This window comes from Corylus avellana, chromosome 1 (genome assembly GCF_965113065.1).
Source record: "Corylus avellana chromosome 1, dhCorAvel1.hap1.2, whole genome shotgun sequence".
Taxonomy (NCBI): domain Eukaryota; kingdom Viridiplantae; phylum Streptophyta; class Magnoliopsida; order Fagales; family Betulaceae; genus Corylus; species Corylus avellana.
Genome location: NC_142490.1, coordinates 17,934,093 through 17,954,359, shown reverse-complemented (window position 1 = coordinate 17,954,359; position 20,267 = coordinate 17,934,093). Strand labels below are relative to the sequence as shown.

The 20,267-nt window shown below is 36.0% G+C and overlaps 1 pseudogene; it reads right to left on the bottom strand.

Annotated features, from left to right (window-relative positions):
* Nucleotides 1-8,352: 8,352 nt before the first annotated feature.
* On the bottom strand, nucleotides 8,353-11,179 carry LOC148588027 (protein ACCELERATED CELL DEATH 6-like; annotated as a pseudogene).
* Nucleotides 11,180-20,267: the final 9,088 nt, after the last annotated feature.

The following is a 20,267-nucleotide window of genomic DNA, read 5'->3' as shown; positions in this document are numbered from 1 at the left end:
CATTCATCATTATATAAAGATAAAAGCAAATGGATAAACTACTGTTTATTATATTATTGTAGGGTCAATTTGGTTTAAAAACAAATGCTATTAAAAAAATAGTAATTTTTAACCAAGTCCTCCCATTTGTAAAAATAAATAAAATTAATGGTTTTGAATTGAAATTTACGGTTCGAATTATTAGTAATTTAGATACTTAATTTGACATGGTGCTAGAACGAGAGCTCTTATTGTCCTTAATTGTTTCTTTTAAAATGTGATATGCTTTTAAAATCACCAATAGATTAAAATTTAATAATAATTATCTCAAATTTAACGATAATTTTAAAAGTCATATTACATTTGAGATGAGACAAAAAAAAAATATCCCTCTAACATTACTTGGTGAATATGAGATACTTCTTATAGGACTGCTATCTATTCAATTTTATAAAACACATTTTTAAAGTTGAAAGTTAAAATTAGATGGTCAAAAGTTAAAATGACCTGTGAATTTTATGAAACACATTTTTAAAGTTGAGAAAGGATTAAATAACCAAAGGTTTCTCGTTAAAATAACTAATTTTGTTTATCCCCTCGCAGAACCTTCCTCAAAAACATATTTTACCAATTAGAGTATATCCACGACAATAGGTATTTTGACTACTCAAAATACATCTTTTGGAATTTTAGTTATTAATTTTTTAATACAAACTCAAACACATTATCTATTTATTCTCTACTTTCTTTAAATATTATTTTTTAACATTACTTTTATTATTTTTTAGCCCCACCTTTTCTTCCTCTCTCTCCCTCAACAAAACCAACAGATTTACCGTATGCATCCCCATCCTCAACCCAGCAAACTACAACAGTACCATCAACAGATTTACCGCCTTGATTGCCTCTCACGCTCTTTTGTCAACAAAGACAAGCAAAACCCGAGCTTTATCCAAATCATATTTCCGGTTAAATTTTCAAGCTTTGGGGTTTTGGTGGTGTTTGGCATGTTGGGTTGGAGATATAATGCAAGATTGGGGTTGATTGGCACCATTGTGTTCATATGGGTTGCCTTTGCAGAGATCACACAGGTTGGGGTGCTTCACCACTGTCTTTTCGGTTGAATCTGATGCTTGGGTTGTGAATCTTGTGATTTTTGTTGGGGTTTCTCTTTCTGCGCGCCATGGCCGTGTGGGTATGTAGTTTGTTGAGTTGATCATTGATGGGTTTTTGGATTTTGTTTGGGGTTTTGCTTTCGATTTTGGGAGGACCGAATTGGTGATGCTTTGTTCAACATTTTTGTTGCTGATTTAAGGTGTCAAGGAGGGAGAGCAAGGACAACGACACCATTGTTGTGTGGACGAGGTAGAGGGAGAGAGAAAAAAGAATAAACAAAATTTTCAATCGCTACTGTAAATGGATCCTCTCCGTTTCACTTGAAATTGAGAGAATTCATTTATTATAATTAGGAGAGTATACTTGTCTAAAACATTTTGTCAAAAAAATAAATAGACAATATTACCCTCTTAAATGCACTAAATAAATCATCTCAATTTCAAGTGAAATTGCGAGAATCCTTTTCCACTATAAATAAGCTGAAGAGTCTACTTACAACGTCACCAAAAGAGTAGCTAAATTCTTAATAATAGTTAAATTTGACTATTATGGGTTTTTTTTTCGTCTCCAATAGAATATGTAATTTAAGTTTTTTTTTTTCATCTAGTGTGAACAATAAATGCGCTGATTAACTTATTCACTATTTACACTATAAACTTTGTTTATTAGTTTTTGTCTCTCACTTTATTTCTTTTAATCTTTCTTCTCCTCTTTTTTTCACATTCTCTCACACACAAAATAATATTTAAAAAAGAATGAAGAGCAGAGACTATTGGATTGTATTGTGGTGAGTGCACTTGTAAGTGTTGAGTTCCACATTGAAAAAATATAAAAGAAAAGACCATAGCCCATTAGCTTAGGCTTTTGGATTAGAGTTGTATTCAACTATGTATGTTAATGTACTCTTGGCAAAAACTTTAGAGCCATGGTTACCTTCTTGGGACGGGTGTCTGGATGCGTCGGGTCAGGTTTAGAGTTGTGTTTTCATCTGTAACTCTTGATGTGAGACACTCTTGAAAATCTAAAAAGAGTCACAAGCTAGAGGGAATTGGGTCAATGTGAAGAGACTCACAAGTGAGGGGGAGATTGTTATGAGTGCACTTGTAAGTGTTATGTCCTACAATGCGAAAATATAAAAGAAAATAGTACTTAATATGCCTAAGAGGACCTTAGCCCATTAACTTAGGCTTTTGGGTTAGAGTTATATTCAATTATGTATATTATGTATAGGATTGTATAAAAAAAAAGAAAAAAAAAAAAAGAGTAACTAAAATAAAAATTTGTACTTTTTTCATAACTATTTTAGATATTATGCTAGAAATGCTCTTAAGGTAGCAAAATAATAGGAAAAGGTTAAAAATCCTAATATACCGGAGATAAAAAAATGGCTCATAATAATCAAATGGACTATTCTTTTGGATGTACTCTTACACCTTATGTTGTTTGTCGCAGAATGAGACAAAGATTTGATCATACAAATTTGACCGACTTCGTGAATATGAAACGGCTCTTGTCTCAATTTTTAAAATGTCTCTTGTCCCAGTATTTAAAATGTCTCTTATCTCTCACTTTTTTTTTTTTTATTTTTTTTTATTAATTAATTTTATCAACTTTTAATGACTAATTTGACCTGTCTTGTGAATGCCAAAACATTGCACTTGGCAGAATATTTTGGCCAGACCGCGCAATATTAATTATGAGACTGTTGATGGCATCGAGGTCTTGCAAGGAATCATTTTTTGGTCTCCAACAGCGTGCAAATTAGCTACTTTCCTCGTGAAGGCCAAACAGTTGGCAGTTTGCAGTTGGCGCGAACCCAAGGACGAGCATGTATCTCAATGAACAGCTCATGAAAGCACGTGCAAAACAAAAACTTGGAGGGGAGGTATATTCTAATTTTAAAATCAGCTCGTGCTTGATGCAGGGGCTTGTTTGAATCCACGTGTAGAAGAACTAGGGTTTAGAGACCTTTAAACATTTTTCTCAATTTTGATTGCCTATCAAAGTTCCCTTATGTCTTCAAGTGAAAGTAAGACAAGGTTTCCTTGTCAAAGGTAGAACGTGGAAAACCTAATGCTCTTCACAATCAAGGGGGTTCGATCTCCTTGTGTCTTTCAAAATACTTACAATTCCAGAATTGAAAACATAGAAGTAATATATATATATATATTTGAAGTGCTCTTTTTGTGTCTCACCTAAAACCAGAAAAATTGGCTTAGTATTTATATGTATATATATAATGTTCTATGTATAAGTGAACTCCATTTTCTTCTTTTAATGTGAGAATGCCATATGTTACTTTTTTATAAATAAATAGAATCTTTATGACCAATGGTCAAAACGTTTTGCAATTTTTCTCTTTTAAGCAACGATTAAAACATTAGAAAATTAATGTGCAATGATCAAATGGTCAAGCTAAAATCAATCACAACTTCAAACAATGCAGTTAAAACAAATCTAAGGTTTGTAAAACGTTTAATGACCCAACGGTCAAAACCGTAAAACCCATTAAAATAGAGTTTTATTTTCCTTCATCAAAACTAATGAAAAGTTTTAATATCAAACCGTAATAAAAAATATTAAGTAATAATAAACTATAATTGAATAATAAAGATTGTTTGTAACATCACAACAATCCCCCACATGTTACAAACATCAAAATAAGAGGAGATTGAAAGCATGCATCGATGTGGTTTTAACCGTACCTGAGATAAATAAGTAAGAACTTAATGAATTGTGGTAAAGTTAAACTCTTTTAACCAAATCCACAAGTTAATCAAACTTATCACCCACAAACTTTCTCCAAAAACTCAAATCAAATCAAATAAAAGAAATTACGTTGTTCTATATCGGGTTGACACCTTATACAGACCATGCACCTCTGGGTTTCATGAGTGCTCTAGAAACTTGCCTTTAGCCTCAAATTCCTTCCAATCTATGTCCAGCATACATTTTTGTCTCGTCCCATATAACGCCTTCACCATCCTTTGTTGCACCAATAAATCATTGACACGTCTCTTCCATAACCCGAAATTACTGAATCCATCGAATTTCATCATGTTGAATTTCGCAAAAGGTGCGCCAATCCCAGCCATTGCAGAACTTGGCTTTGATACCAATTGTTGTTACTGTGTACAACAATGATGAATAATACGGAATCAGAAAGATAGAGATTAAGAGAGAGTTGAGACACAGTTTTACCTGGTTCAGCAATGTACCTACGTTCATAGGAGAGTGAGCTATATTTTATTATTCAATGATTTAGGGTTACAACATAGCATATTTATAGAAAAACCATAATTGTAAGTATTTTGAAAAACCCAAAAATATCCACCACAACTTATTTGTCCCAGGCCAACATAAACTTAATTACACCCAATGGGCCAGTAGTTTCAGTATTACTCTCTATGCCTGAGAGAAAATGAGCCATTTGTTCCAACAGTATAATTAGATCATGTTAATATTTTAGTATTTTATTTTTGGAAGCTTTAAGTTCGCATCAATAATATTAGATGATATTATGAAAGATATTATAGATTGTCTCAGATAATTCTTTTGGGCTTTCAGCTATATATAGTCCTTTACCCAGCGATTCCTTTATATATGCCTCTAGCTATCTAGAATAGAATCCCACTCAGTTGGAGGATTATCAATAGAGCACTGATTAAGTAAAGCCCTCCAAATTCATTTGCAAAAATTGCATTGAAAATAAATGGGATCTTTCTTCTATACAACCCCACAAAACACACATAAGACATCACATATGTATCCCTAACAAATTAGTCTTTCCCCAGTTATAAGACAATTTCGAATGGCGAGCCATAGACGAAACCATGATATGGCTAGTGGAAACCATACAAGTTTCCACCATTCAACTAGGGATTTTTTGTTCTAATTTGCTCCTAATTTTTCAAACACGAAAACATACCTGTTTTTGAAATACGCCATACAGCATGATCAACACTGCCAAGAGGCACGAGGTAATTTGCTTTGTCATGTGAAACTCGAATAACCCTTTACAATCATTTTGAGTGCTACTTCAAAAAGAGTGGAAAACCAAGTGCAGGCTCTTGCAAGTAATAAATTCTTGATAAATATGAGGTCGATCCATAGGGATGTGATGCAAGAGAAATTTGAGAAAATTGTTATTTTAATTATGCATGTGTGTTTTAGTTTTCCTTTTTCAATAAGGATTGGGTTTTTCCTTTTCTATTAGGATTTGTTTTCCTTTTTCAATTAGGTTTGCTATTTCATTTTCCTTGTTAATTTAGGAGGTGCCTACCCTATATAAAGGCATATAGTATTTGTTATTTTTCAATTCAGTTTATATTATCAATTAAATTTAAGTTTTTCACATTTAAGTATTTGTATTTGCTTATTTGAAGCAATTAGGAACTTTCTCTTTCCGACTTGTTAGTTTCTCTCTTCCTAAAGTCCATTTTTCAATCTTTAATTCTTAGTTTCTGCTGCTATCATATGCTGTCAGAACAATCTTAGTTCTGCCCGGCATCGGAATGGTAGACACTAAAATAAATTTTTATTAGAGTGCAGAAAAATAAATTAATTGATTTGGATTATTTGAACAGACTTCTTCCTCATACCTTGTTTCCTCTTTCCATATAAAAGATGAGTGTTCACTCACCATATGCTCATCTTACTCAGCATGGAATCCAAAGGGTTGTTCATAATATGAAAATCTTGGAATTTTCTTCAGAGTTGGACCACAACCAACTGGCCAAGTGCGCATGGCTGGTTTCTTCCCTTTGTAAGTTTGTTCCATAGCCTTTCTACTACTTGTTTCACATGTAGACATTTTCTGCAAACAATTACTATAACATTAAGATCAAGCTTTTTGATTTAAAAGTTTTGTATATCCTAAAGCTCTGGTATAGATTTCAATGTATAACCTAGATCCTTAAGACTTCAATTAGGTAGCTTTCACAGCAGAATATATATATATATACAAGCGGCATGTTACATAACTTACAAGGTTATTAATAACATACAGTATATCACCAGTTGGCATAAGTGGCGTACTAAATACAAACAGCAAACAATACTAGTATTTCTACAATAGACTTAAAGTAAGTCAGTCATTCCAAAAATTAAGGCGTCCTATCAGTCCTATGCATAGTAGTACGGACTCTCGTACATGACCGCATCCCCTTCCTCCTCCTCAACCTCATCTAGAAAATTATCACAATTTTAAAGGTGGAAAGGTGAGTCCACGACTTAGCAAGTTCAAGCAAATTGAAGATTTATAATCAGAACCCTCTTTTGTTTGAAAAATCTATCTCATCATTAGTGTTTACTAGACAACCATGTATGCAGGGTTTTCACAAAAAAGTTTTTATAAACGTCTGGCTAAATGGTAAACTAGGTTATAGACAATTTGATACATATTAATAAAACAGAATAATATTTCTTTGCATTTTCTTACTACATAATTAACTCCATATTTCATAATATGTAGTGGTAAAACAATTCATAACATGATAAGTAAAACATCAGTTAAAATCAACATAGTTTAAGCACGTGCATATCATTGCAAAACATGACATAACATAACATAACATATCCTTATAATTACAATAAGTTAATTTATAGTCCCACTTATCCTCAGGAGTTCGCTAAGTATTATCCCACTTAACCTCAAAGTTGCTAATAATTTATTCCTTTCATAGTTTGGAGGTGTTAAGCGTGTGACCCCGCTTAACCGCTAAGTTGTTAGGCAACTTTGTTTCCTCTTCCTAACATCGGGTTGTAGGCGCATAATCCCTACCTAACCACTAGGGTTTTTCATGCATTCATACATAACGCCATATTTTTCATAATATTATTTTTATTTTTTATTTTTTGCAAATCACATTTTCCTTCCAAAACTCAACATCTTTTCATAAATCATTTCCTTTGGAAACACATTTTCATTTAACACAGATGTAAAAATTTCAAAATATATTCATACGTGTAATTAAAATAGCAAGGTTCAACAAAACATACAGAACATGCTTTTGAAAAATAATTCAAGGTCAGTAAATTTGAACTTACAATTTAAGCTTATGCTACATTAAAAGAAGTCCCTGTTGTTACCATACACAACAATGATAAATAATATGGAATCGAAAAGAAAGAAATCAAGAGAGAGTCGAGAAATAGATTTACATGGTTCAGCAATGTGTCTACATCTATATGAGAGTGCAGCTATATTTTATCATTCAATAATTTAGGGTTTCAACATGACATATTTATAGGAAAACCTTAATTATAAGTATTTTAAAAAACCCCAAAATACCCCAAACACTTATTTGTCCCCAGGCCCACATAAACCTAATTACACTCAATGGGCTAGTAGTTTTAGTATACTCTCTATGCTTGAGAGAATATGAGTCACTTGTTCCAACCGTCTCCCTTGTACGTACCATTTCTGCATTAATATTATATTTTATACATTAACATGTATTCTTTATTTTTTAGTCCGAAGCCTTATTTCAAATTCTAGGATCCTTAAAATACCTCCATAAACATTATTTTCATGGTTTGCCTTTATCCTAAACTTTGGGTAGCATAACGATATTTTTTGGGTGTTCTGATTTGGTGTTTTTTAATTGATGTGTCACATTTTTATTGGATCCTGTAAAATATGAGTTTGACACCAAGTTATTCTCTCTCACACACAAATATATATATATATATAGCAAACATGCTATAACCCACTAGTTCTTTGCTGCACATAATCTGAACTACCTACACAAATTTCACATTATTTCTATTTAATTAATTCATTTATCTTTTAGTCAAATTAATTGAATCTTAAATGTTAAATCATCTACTCCAAACCAATCACTTAATCTCAATTCAAACTAAGAACAAAAGATTAGACATTAAATATATTTTTAGTCATCCTAATAAATTCCAAAGTATTCTTAGTCATCTTAATAAATTCCTTGGGTGCCACACCTTTATTTTCTTTCATTTTGATTATTATTATTTATAGTTTTTGCTATTATCTTCTAAGACATTTTTCGCAAAATATTTAAAAATTATATTATAATGAAAAATGCGCAGGTTATATGCTAGTATGCATACATCACAGTAAATGGAATAGTTAAGACAAACATCAATCCAAAGTCTTTAATTGCAATCAATTCTTTCTTTGGCCTTCCTTGTTCAATATCTAGTGAACCTTCGACAACTTTTGTTCCTTTTCGTTTGCCCTCCATTTCGTATTTTCGGATGATCAATTCTCCAACTGGTCCGCTAGAAAAGTCTATGTTGATGTGGATGAAAAAGAAATCCAGACTTGAATGTTGAGCCTAATGTGTCAACCCAAATTTTACAATGTAGCGGACCAAACAAAATAATTGGGGTACTAGTCAAAGTGATTACAACAACTAGAGTCCATGCCCTTGCGCTTGTATACACTAAAAAGAAAGTTGCAATGAAGGCTACCATCATGCCCATCATGGAGATGAAGAGTGTGGCAAGTCCAAATAGCAACTTTAAAGGTAATGACTTTAAGAAATCATCTTATCTGTAACGGGACGTGAGAATTGACAAGAAAATTATAATTGAAGTCGAAGAGGAACACAATGCTATTGCATCTGATATGAAGAATACCATAAACTAGTTCCTTTCCGAAAAACAGGAGTCCCTTTAGTTTGATCGCTGCCACCTGGTACTGTGAATGCTGCAGCAAACATCACAGTGGCAATCATTGCTGCGACGACCATGCAATAGTTTGCTCTGTCCTTCATCCACTGTTTACCATCTTTCTGCAAATCTTTATGTGCCTCTACAAATATCTCCTTAGGTGTTTTTTCAACCGAATGGGCCGAATTCCTTCTCTTCAAGTATGACTGCGGGACAATCTTTTCTATCTCCTACAGTTGACAAGATATAAATTGATAGGTAACAGTTGAACCATTATCTATGCAACCGGAAGAAAAAATATATATTATTACTCACCTTAAACCACAACAACTCCCGTTGCATTTGAAGGGCCACTCCTGATATGATATTTAGTCAATCTGAAGGAGCCAATTTTCCAGCTAAATGCAACATGTTCTCTTTGTTATCTTCAGCAACATAGGATGCATGGCTATGCATGCCAGCACCTATCTCATATATTAGATTGAACACACTCCCTTGCCGTTATAAAATAGCAGTGTGAAATATACTCATTTTCTTTGTGTCTTGTTTCTAGATAAGGGAATCATAAGAGCGTGAAAGTACAATTAGAAATTCAACATTTCCAACTTTTACGGCTTCAAAAATTAAAGTCATATTTTTGTCAACCAAGTTTGGTGAGCTTAGGTGGCTTTTGATTCCATCCTTTTTCGAAAAAATCTCAACTAATTGATGGGCTAATGTCTTCATCAAAGCTTTGCGACAGATCCCTTTGAAACTTATGCAGGTTGAGAAAAGAATCTATTCAGAAATCAGAAATGGTTTGGTAATAAAAAAATATTAAATCTGTACAATTATTTTATGAATATCCATAATAAGAAATTATATTGAAAGCTTTTTAAAATAAAAATGCAAAGATAACTAAAGCATTAGATGCGGCTACTTTGTGTCCTAATTATTGACATCTTAAGACAATTTTGTCTTTGCATAACCCGTGTGCATGGCACTTTAAATCTCTTATATCTTTTGAATTTTTAGTAAAAGGAAATACTAGCTTTTGCGAAAAAAGAAAAAATACTACTCCCTATTTTCTTGTGTATAAAAGCACGGATTATATAAGTATTACAATAGATTGATGAGACATAGAATAGAAAATAACTTATAATCTCATAGATTTTTCCATAGTTTAGAAGTAGATATCATCTAAAGATTTGGTGAAGTCGAATAAGAGCATTTTCCTATGCCAAGCTAATTAATATGAGTAAAATTGTCATCAAGTTGCGATTAATGCAATAAAAGAACTATACTTGGGACATGTTGTATATATCATTTCAATTAAAGAAGTTTAGAGGCAAACTTACATGAGTTTAAAAGACTTTTCCAGAATGATAGCCGACTTTCGCTACCAATTGAGAATGCAGGTTTCTTGGCCAACGTTTCCAATGCTTCCCACCAGCATTCAGTGTCTGCATTTGCTATGTTGGTATCCGTTTCTAGAATTTTCAATGCTATATCTGTCGATAAAAATGACACATTAATTTGATGATTGTGGGTTGAGAAATGTTTTTAATATATGGTCGCTAATATTGCAATAAAAGTGGTAACTCCATCCAACTTGTGTAGCCGCATCAAATTTGTCAAACAAAGTTATAGTCAGTTGTAGGGCTTACCATACATATCACTGTGGATAGTACGACCAAGGAGCTCAATGCATTTTTCTTGAGTCAACTGTTCAGGAGGAGTACTACTCAGAAAGAATAGATACGAGACCATGTTTGTATGTCCTATATATGCTGCAACAATGAGTGGTGTGTCTCCCTTGTCATCAGTGATTGATAGCAGCTCATTGTTTTTTCTCCACCAGCTGCTCTACAATGCTGACGTTTCCTACTTGGGCAGCAAAGTGAAGGGCCATATCCATAATTGGTTTGCAATTTGAAGTCCCCCTCCCTCATCAATGTCAACCATTTCTTTATAAAAGTGGTGTGTTGTCCAAACACTGAAATGTGAAGTGCTGTCGCTTTGTTTATCGTTATGGAAGCTCGAACACACTCTTTGTCATTATCATAAAAATTCTTAGTAGCCGGCCAATCACCTTTTAAGGCCGTGCGAAGGAGGGGATAGTACTTATCTAATAGTTTTTTCCCAAGAATTTTCGCCTAAGATGAATTAGAAGAGGTGCATTTATATATATATGTATGTATTGGGTCATGGATCAACCTCTCAAATGCCCGGCAAACCTTGGGCCGAATCTAAGCATGGAAAGATCAAAGCCCAGAGAGGTTTCGGGCAACCAGGCTCGAAATCCCCAACTTTCGAGACCTATGGATCCGAGACCTATAAGATCCGAGACCTTTAAGTTCGAGACTAATAACTCAGGACACACAGGTCTCGGTACCAAAGATAACTCAGATATCTTGAGAAATACAGTTGTTAATAGATAAGTGATCTTATCCATACATTCAAAAGCTATCAAATCTATTTAAAATACAAATAAGATATTTTATCCGCAGATCGCATACAAATATTCAAATCGAGTGATACCTATAACCACCAAATCGTACGATCTTAGTCCTCTAAGATCTCGGCAAGGATAACTACTCAAATCCCTTGTTAGCAACTGCACCGCAGAAACTCAGGGAAGAGTAAGTCATTGGTTATGGGACTTCCACTACTTCATGCCTATAAAAGACAGATCATTTCTTCACATTTGGGTAAGCGCAACTTTGGCTCTTAAGCTTTCCTTTGTTGCTTATACTCTTTCTCTCTCAAATTCTGACTTAGGCATCAGAGTGTCCCCGCCGGCTCACCCCAAGTCTCTTCGATCCCTTGGTTTTTCTTTGTTGTGCAGTCAATGTTCTTAAGTGTCATCCGACTCGGGCTCGGCAGGTGTTGATGTGCCAAATACTACATAAATTAATAGATAATATTTAGTACGTTTTAACTCACAAGTGCACAAGATCAAAACAATAGTATAGTGCAGCAAGTACGAGGTCGATTCCACAAGGATTGTGATTTTATTTAGAATTAATTAAAAATATCAATTTGTCACTGAATTGATATTGTAAAAAAGAAATAAAAAGATAATAAAGATAAATGAAAAACTAAAGGTAGGGCTCTGATATCCACCACTAATCATACTTAGATAATATAACAATATGTCAATGCTTTGATCATGTTATGCATATCTAATGCTTGTCAACCTAAGGGCATGGCATATACTCCTTAAGCTATAGATTTTCCTAAGCAATGAGTTAGGCATGGCGTATACTCTAACTTTTTTCTTTTCTAAGGGATTTAGCATGGTGTATACTAAGTTGTTCCTTAGGAAAGCATATACTCTATGAAAATCGACAAATACATGAGGCCTAAGGCATGACGTATACTCCCGGTTCCCCATGTTGATTAACCCAAGAACCGCGGTGTGGGTTCTTTTGTTACTTTTATTAAACCTAGGACTCGACCATCCAAATTGATTTAACTCACTAGTCCATACCACATGCATATAATGGCTAGTCACATACATATGAGGAATCCATGAAAACAGGAATTAATCAAGTTAAATATCACAACATGATCATCACAAAGGCGCCAATATTGAAATATTAAATAAGCATAATTAGGGCTTCAATCTAGCCCTCCTTAAGAGTTAGTTACATATAATGAAAATAAAACTAGAAAGAAAAAGGGAAAGAAAGAACCGAAAACCGCTCCTAGAAATAGCCTCCAAATTCCTCTCCCCAAGTTGTGCCTCTTCCAAGGATGTTTTTTTGTCTCCTGAATTGTGAGACTTAGAGGTCTATTTATAGGGCTTAGGAAAGTCTTAGAAGCCCTACTAATCCTAGGAATTTCGGAGATTTAAGTCCAAGTCCAATTAGGATAAAGAAAACCCAAGTCCAAATCGGAATAGGATTCGAACAAAATTGCGGTCCTGTCTTGCGACGTGATTTTGGCCTTGCGCCACTCTGAATTGGGAAAATTTTATTTCACAATGATTTGTATCATTTTGAGTTAGATTTCCAGTGACACTTGAATCACCACAATCGGATATTTGAGTTAAAAGTTATGGTCAAAATACCGAGATATGTTAAGAATCCAATTTTGCATCCAATCCGATTTGACTTCAATTTGAGAAATTCCGATTTACTCCTTTCCTTTATTGGATTAAACTTAACCATGATTGGCTAAGCTTAATGTATCTTCTAGGTCTTCCCCATTTGCCCTTTAAGCTTGGAATTTTTCCAGAAACGCTTTCTTTTCTTCCAAAAACCTAAAAAACAAAGAAAATACAAAAATGAAGTAAAATGGCATAAATTAATCAAACTAAAGGATTAAAACATGTAAGTTAAGGGCTGAAAATATGAATATTTTAGCACTTATCACACCTCCAAACTTACATATTGCTAACCCCTTAGCAATACAAAGCTAAAAATAAAATGGAAAACTGAAAACAAAAAGATAAATCTATCTTTCGTGGGATGTACGATTGCATTTAGCGTATGCAACAAGCCTTTTAAACCCCTAGGAATTTTCTAGTGGACGAGTGAAGTCTTGTGAGGGTTTTCCAGAAATGTTACCCACAAACATCATGCAAGAGTTCATGTTATTTCAAAAATTAAAGCATCACTTTAAGATTATGATTTTCATTCATAAATAAGCTTAAAAAGATGAACTCCATCTTCACAATGAATTGGAATCTCAAAGTGCAATTACTTACAAAGGGCATGCTAAATCATCACAAGTTTGAAATTTGTCTACAGTGAATTAGTACAAAATTATGAGGCTCTCAAATCTTTCCAATATGCAATGTCTCCTTATCTCAGGTTGTGCAATGTTGGTTCCCTTAAGCTTTCTAATTGACCCTTGTAGCGAGTGTTAAGTCAATGGCTCCCAAACCAGGTGGTTTTAGGGCATTAGGTGTAGAGACACCCCTAAGGACCTACTAACTTGAGTCAAAAAGGTTACAAAACCAACTAACCATGACATTGATCAAATTAACATTTTTCACCTTTTGACGTGAACACTCAATGCTTTGAGGCAAGAGGTCCAGTTACTCAGTGAAAAGTCATCAATGATCATTTATTTCATATATATATATTTTTTTCATCACTACTATATATGCCATAGTGTCATCTAATAAGTCATCCAATTTCATCCAAGATGCAAAAACACACATATCAGACCTCAAGTCATACCTCACAGATTATGTGCTAATGTGCTTGTGTGATCAGATCAAACATGTGATTTTTTAACTATCCTCAACAAGTAATCAAACTAACAGCTTCACTCATCAGATCATGTGTTCAAAATTTTAAGCTCATTGATGAATTCAAGCCACAATTCTTTCTAGATCAACTTAAAATTTTATAGCAAACATGAACATGCATAAACTTTTTATTTTTATTTTTATTTTTATTATTATTATTATTATTGACATAAACAAACAAACAAAACAATTAAATTGGGACAAAGTGTGTGTGAACATGTGTGCCCATACCCCCAAACTTAAATGACACATTGTCCCCAATGTGTCTAAATTAAGGAAAGAATGTACTAGAGATAGGGACGACATAGTCTTGGAAAGCATGGCTCATAGCACACCCTCAAACTTGAAGTGAAGCACACTTGTCGTTGCAAAATAAGAAAACACACAACAATTAAAAATAAATAAAACTAAAGATAAATAAAAAGATTAACTTAAAACACACTAAACAAAACAAAATAAAAAGATAACTATAGGATGCTACCCAAGTGCGCTCGATCGCACGCATGGTGTGCTCGATCGCACTTGAGCAAGGTTGTGCATGTGTGGGTGATGTGCACTTGAACGCACACATGCACATCACCCAAAAGTCGGTTATTGCGCTCGATCGTACTTAGAGCGCGCTCGATCGCAGTAACAGAATGCAATGAACCACAAGTGGAGACCTACGCTCGATCGCATGCGGTTGCGATCAATCGCAATAACAGAATGTAAAAACATGACAAAAGACTTAAAACACTAAAACAGCAAAGTAAAATAAAACACAAAGGAAAACAAAATAAAAAAAAAAGGATATGCTATGGGGTGCCTCCCATGACCGCTAAGTTTAACGTCTTCAGCTAGACTGTGGCGCTTTAAACTTAAAGCACCAGTCTTTTCTTCTCTTGCACCAAAGGGAATGAATCTTTTATGTTGCAAGGTGCTTCCAATTGTTTATAGATCGGGGAGGACCACTCTGAGTTTCCTCAAACAGTTGCTCATCCGGTGGGGAATCATGAACTGGAATAAAGTAAGAAGAAAACTCATGGAGCTTTTCTATCTTGATGTCCTTAATTTGCTCATGTGGTAGCTCTAACAGACTTCTCTCTTGGCCTCTTAGTGTTTCAGGAATGAGAGCTAATGGTGAAAAAATCTTAGTGCTCTCTTCTTTTTCCCGATGTAGCTCCTCTAGAACTTTGGTTTGCTCCCCATTCCCCTCATCCACTTGATTTTCAGCCACCTCTTCACTCCTCAATGAGACAACTTGCTCATGATAGTAGATGCACTCTTCCTCCAGGTATTGTCCACTGGGATTTTCTATCAACTGACTTTGACACTCTTCTTCTTGGTATTGTTGACGTCAGTCAATGGGAGATGCCCTCAGTTCCCTGGCCAATTTTTCCACTTGTACTTCCAGTCTTTGAATGGCTTGGTCAGTCTTTGTATTGAATTGTTTTTAATCAGTCGTGAATTGCTATTATGAGGTCATGAACTGTTGTTGAGAAGTCATGAACTGCTGTTGAGAAGTCACCAGGGTATCATACCCTTCAGTCTATTCAGCCTTTACTCTTGCTCCTGATTTGTAGATAAATACCAAGGACACGTTTCAGTAGAATGATCAAAATGAGAACATGTGGCACATACCTAGAGTTGGGTGGCTGGCTGAATAGGAGAGATGTTCCTAGTAGCCATGGATTTTACAAGTATATTTAATGTCTTCTGCATGGCAGCCATCTGATCTTGTAGTGGTGGAACCGACTGAGAGGAATATGAATGATTTCTAGGGGCTTGAGCTTGCCATGAAAGATTGGACTGTTGGCTCCATGTCGGGTTACAGGAATCAAAATAGTTATCGTTCCCCGGTCTAGAGAACGATGTGTTCATGTACTCATAATGTTTGTTAGAAATTTGTCGCATTCTAGGACATTCTCTAACATGATGATAAGGGTTATGGCATAAAGAACACGGTCCATGGGGTGTCAGAATACTGCCCCACATGTGCGAAATAAAAAAAATAAAATACCAAAAAGTTAAAATTAAAAAGGGAAAATAAAAACGAAATTTAAAAAGAAAACTTACTAATATGCAAACTTGAATGACCCTGCATGAAACAAAAGAAAAAAATCAGATCTATAATTATCGCAGTACTGTGCTGCTCTCTGGATGTGCGATCGATCTCACTGTGAGGTGCGCTCGATCGCACTGGTGCGCTCGATCGCCCTGGTTTGGCGATCGATCGCACCTCCAGAGGCACAAAAACTGGGGAAAAGACTATCAAAACAAAAAAATTTAAAACAAAAATAAACTAAGGAAAATAATTCTAAACAAAATCAAACAATCCCCGGCAACGGCGCCAAAAACTTAGTGTGCCAAATACTACCTAAATTAATAGATAATATTTAGTACATTTTAACTCGCAAGTGCACAAGATCAAAACAATAGTATAGTGCAGCAAGTACGAGGTCGATCCCATGAGGATTGTGACTTTATTTAGAATTAATTAAAAATATCAATTTGCCACTGAATTGATATTGTGAAAAAAGAAATAAAAAGATAATAAAGATAAATGAAAAGCTAAAGGTAGGGCTTTGATATCCACCACTAATCATACTTAGATAATATAACAATATGCCAATGCTTTGATCATGTTATGCATATCTAATGTTTGTCAACCTAAGGGCATGTCATATACTCCTTAAGCTATAGATTTCCCTAAGCAAAGAGTTAGGCATGGCGTATTCTCTAACTATTTTCTTTTCTAAGGGATTTAGCATGGTGTATACTAAGTTGTTCCTTAGGAAAGTATATACTCTATGGAAATCAACAAACACATGAGGCCTAAGGCATGGCGTATACTTCCGATTCCCCATGTTGATTAACCCAAGAACCGCGGTGTGGATTCTTTTGTTACTTTTATTAAACCCAAGACTCGGCCATCCAAATTGATTTAACTAACTAGTCCACACCACATGCATATAATGGCCAGTTACATACATATGAGGAATCCATGAAAACAGGAATTAATCAAGTTAAATATCACAACATGATCATCACAAAGGCGCCAATATTGAAATATTAAATAAGCATAATTAGGGCTTCAATCTAGCCCTCCTTACGAGTTAGTTACACATAATGAAAATAAAACTACAAAGAAAAAGGGAAAGAGAGAACCGAAAACCGCTCCTAGAAGTAGCCTCAAAATTCCTCTCCCCAAGTTGTGCCTCTTCCAAGGATGTTTTTTTGTCTTCTGAATTGTGAGGCTTAGAGGTCTATTTATAAGGCTTAGGAGAGTCCTAGAAGCCCTAGTAATCCTAGGAATTTCGGAGATTTAAGTCCAAGTCCAATTAGGATAAAGAAAACCCAAGTTCAAATCGGAATAGGATTCGCCTAGAAATGCAGTCCTGTCTTGCGAGATTTTGGCCTTGTGGCACTCCGAATTGGGAAAACGCTATTTCGTAATTATTTGTATCATTTTGAGTTAGCTTTCCAATGACGCTTGAATCACCTCAATCGGATATTTGAGCTGAAAGTTATGGTCAAAATACCGAGACATGTTCAGAATCCAATTTTGCATCCAATCCGATTTGACTTCAATTTGAGAAATTCCGATTTACTCATTTCCTTTATTGGATTAAACTTAACCATGAATAGCTAAGCTTAACGATATCTTCTAGGTCTTCCCAATTTGCCCTTTAAGCTTGGAATTCTTCCAGAAACGCTTTCTTTTCTTCCAAAAACCTAAAAAACATGGAAAATACAAAAAGGAAGTAAAATGGCATAAATTAATCAAACTAAAGGATTAAAAAATGTAAGTTAAGGGCTGAAAATATGAATATTTTAGCATTTATCAGGTGGGCCATGTCGCCAGCAGGAAAACTGTGCTTCAACAGTTTGGCACCGTCTGTGTTAACTTGATTTTCATCAGTTCTTACCATCTATTAATCTGATATGGTGACTACACATTCGGATCCTCAACTAGAGAATCAAGCAGGCGCACCCACCGTGCCGGCTCCTAATCTAGCCAATTTCATGAAACAGATGACTGAATCTATGAATGTGGTGAAAAAGCAAAATGAAGACCTCGCCACAAGGCTCACGGTTGCCGAAGGCCATAATAGCCGGAGGGACCAAGAGCAGGAGGAAAGGCGAGCACAGAAGCGTGAAGAGAGGCGTGAGAAGGAGTGGCACGAAGAGACCCGTAGAGGAAAGCTAATCAAAGACCAGAACCAACATCGCGAAGATGATGCGAGTTTGGTTCAAGCCAGCCATCATACGACTGTCCAGAATGAAGAGCATCGCGAACAGGCGAACCCGGAGAGGTATTAGCATACTAGGCTTCGACGGGAGCAATCTCGCCAAGAAGACCATAACGATGGGCGTAATGAGAACCACGTTAATATTGATATGGAAGATCTCAAGAAGAAGTACGAGGAGCTAACTCACCAGTTGGCTCTCAAGGAGGAGAAAAGTACAGCAGGAGAACTTATGGACAACACCGATTTGCCATTCACTAATCGAGTGTTGGGCTTCCCCTTGCCTGACAACTTCAAAATGCCCCGTGACGACAAGTACGATGGTAATGGAAACCCTGCTGAGCATATGGAAAGCATCTGCGCTCATTTTTTCCTTCATAGAACTCCAGATGAGATTGCATGCAGAACAATCCCCCTCACCTTGATAGGAATTGCCAAGGATTGGTTAGCCAGATTGCCTGCCAAGTTGATAGATTATTTTAAAGAACTCAGGCGCCTTTTCCTAAGCCAATTCCTGGCAACCCAAAAAAGGAAGAAACACCCAGCTTGCCTACTATCCCTTCATCAGGGAAAGGAAGAGAGCCTAAAGGATTTCATGCTTAGGTTTAATTGAGAGAAGTTGTTGGTGGAGAGCCCAAATGACCAAATGGTACTATCTGCATTATGGCACGGAGTCAGGCCAAATGGGCCTCTAATGGCTGAGATAGCAAAGAGTTCGACATAATTAACTCTTCGCCAGTTCCTGAATAAGACGGAGGAGTACATCAATCAGGAAGAAATGATCGGGGCTCTAATGAAAGGTCAGGAGGTGGAGGACCAGGCAAAAGATAGCAGCAAGAAGGAACTACCCACAATTTCCACTCCGAAAGAGGCGAAATCCTAGAAGAAAGTGGGTAAGAAGGCTACACCGTCCTTCCCGAACATAGAACCTTGACGACACAAAGACTGAAGGTTCACGCCCTTGAATACCAGCATCGTTGAGATGTTTATGGAGATTAGAAGAGACCTAGCTTTCAGGTGGCCGAATAAGTTGAGAGGTGATCCAAGGAAGCGAGATCAAACCAAGTTCTGCGAGTATCACAATGATCATGGGCATTTGACGGAGGATTGCGTAACTCTGCGACAGGAAATCGAGACTTTCATCAGAAATGGAAGGCTTGTAAGATTCCTAGCAGGAGAAAGGAATCGGGATATGATTCTTCAAGAGCCTCTCCTTTTGGATGGGAATTGAGAGGCAGGAGGATGAGAGCCAAGACGTGATCGGGATAATGATCTGAGAAATGAACCAAGGGTGCCTCAGGATCAAGGAGTAGTAGGTGAAATCCACACTATTTCTGGAGGGATTACTGATGGAGGACAATCCAACTCGGCCAGGAAGGCCCATGGAAGAAAGATGCAGACTAAAAAGGTCTTTTCACTGCAAAGGCCTTCCAAAGTCGCCAAAAAGGGCCCAGTGGTCCTATCATTTTCTGAGGAAGATGCGAGGGGAGTAATGATGCCACCTGATGATGCACTTGTAGTAACAGTGACGGTGTCCAACCATATGATCCATTGAATTATGGTGGATAATGAAAGCTCGGCTGATATTCTGTATTGGCCAGTGTTCAAGCAAATGGGTATCGATCATGACAGGATTAAACCATTTGGTTCTCCCTTGGTCAGATTCGCAGGAGAGCAAGTCCAACCTATTGGGCTCATTTCTCTTCCCGTGACAGCTGGGACAGCTCCCAAGCAAACAACTGTGATGGTAGATTTCTTGATCGTCGATTGAGCCTCTGCCTATAACGCCATCATAGGCCGTCCTGCTTTAAACTCGATGAAGGCTATAACCTCGACTTACCACTTGATGATGAAGTTTCCAATAGAAGAGGGAGTCAGAGAAGTGAAGGGGGATTAAACTGCTGCAAGAAAATGTCACAACACATCTCTCAAGAAGGTCTCGGATCCGACTCCTCTTGTAATTGGCACGGTGGGTAGTAAAGGTAGGAACGAGCCAAAAGGCGAACCAGCTGAGCCACTGGAAGATGTTGTAGTTGGTGAAGGCAAAATTT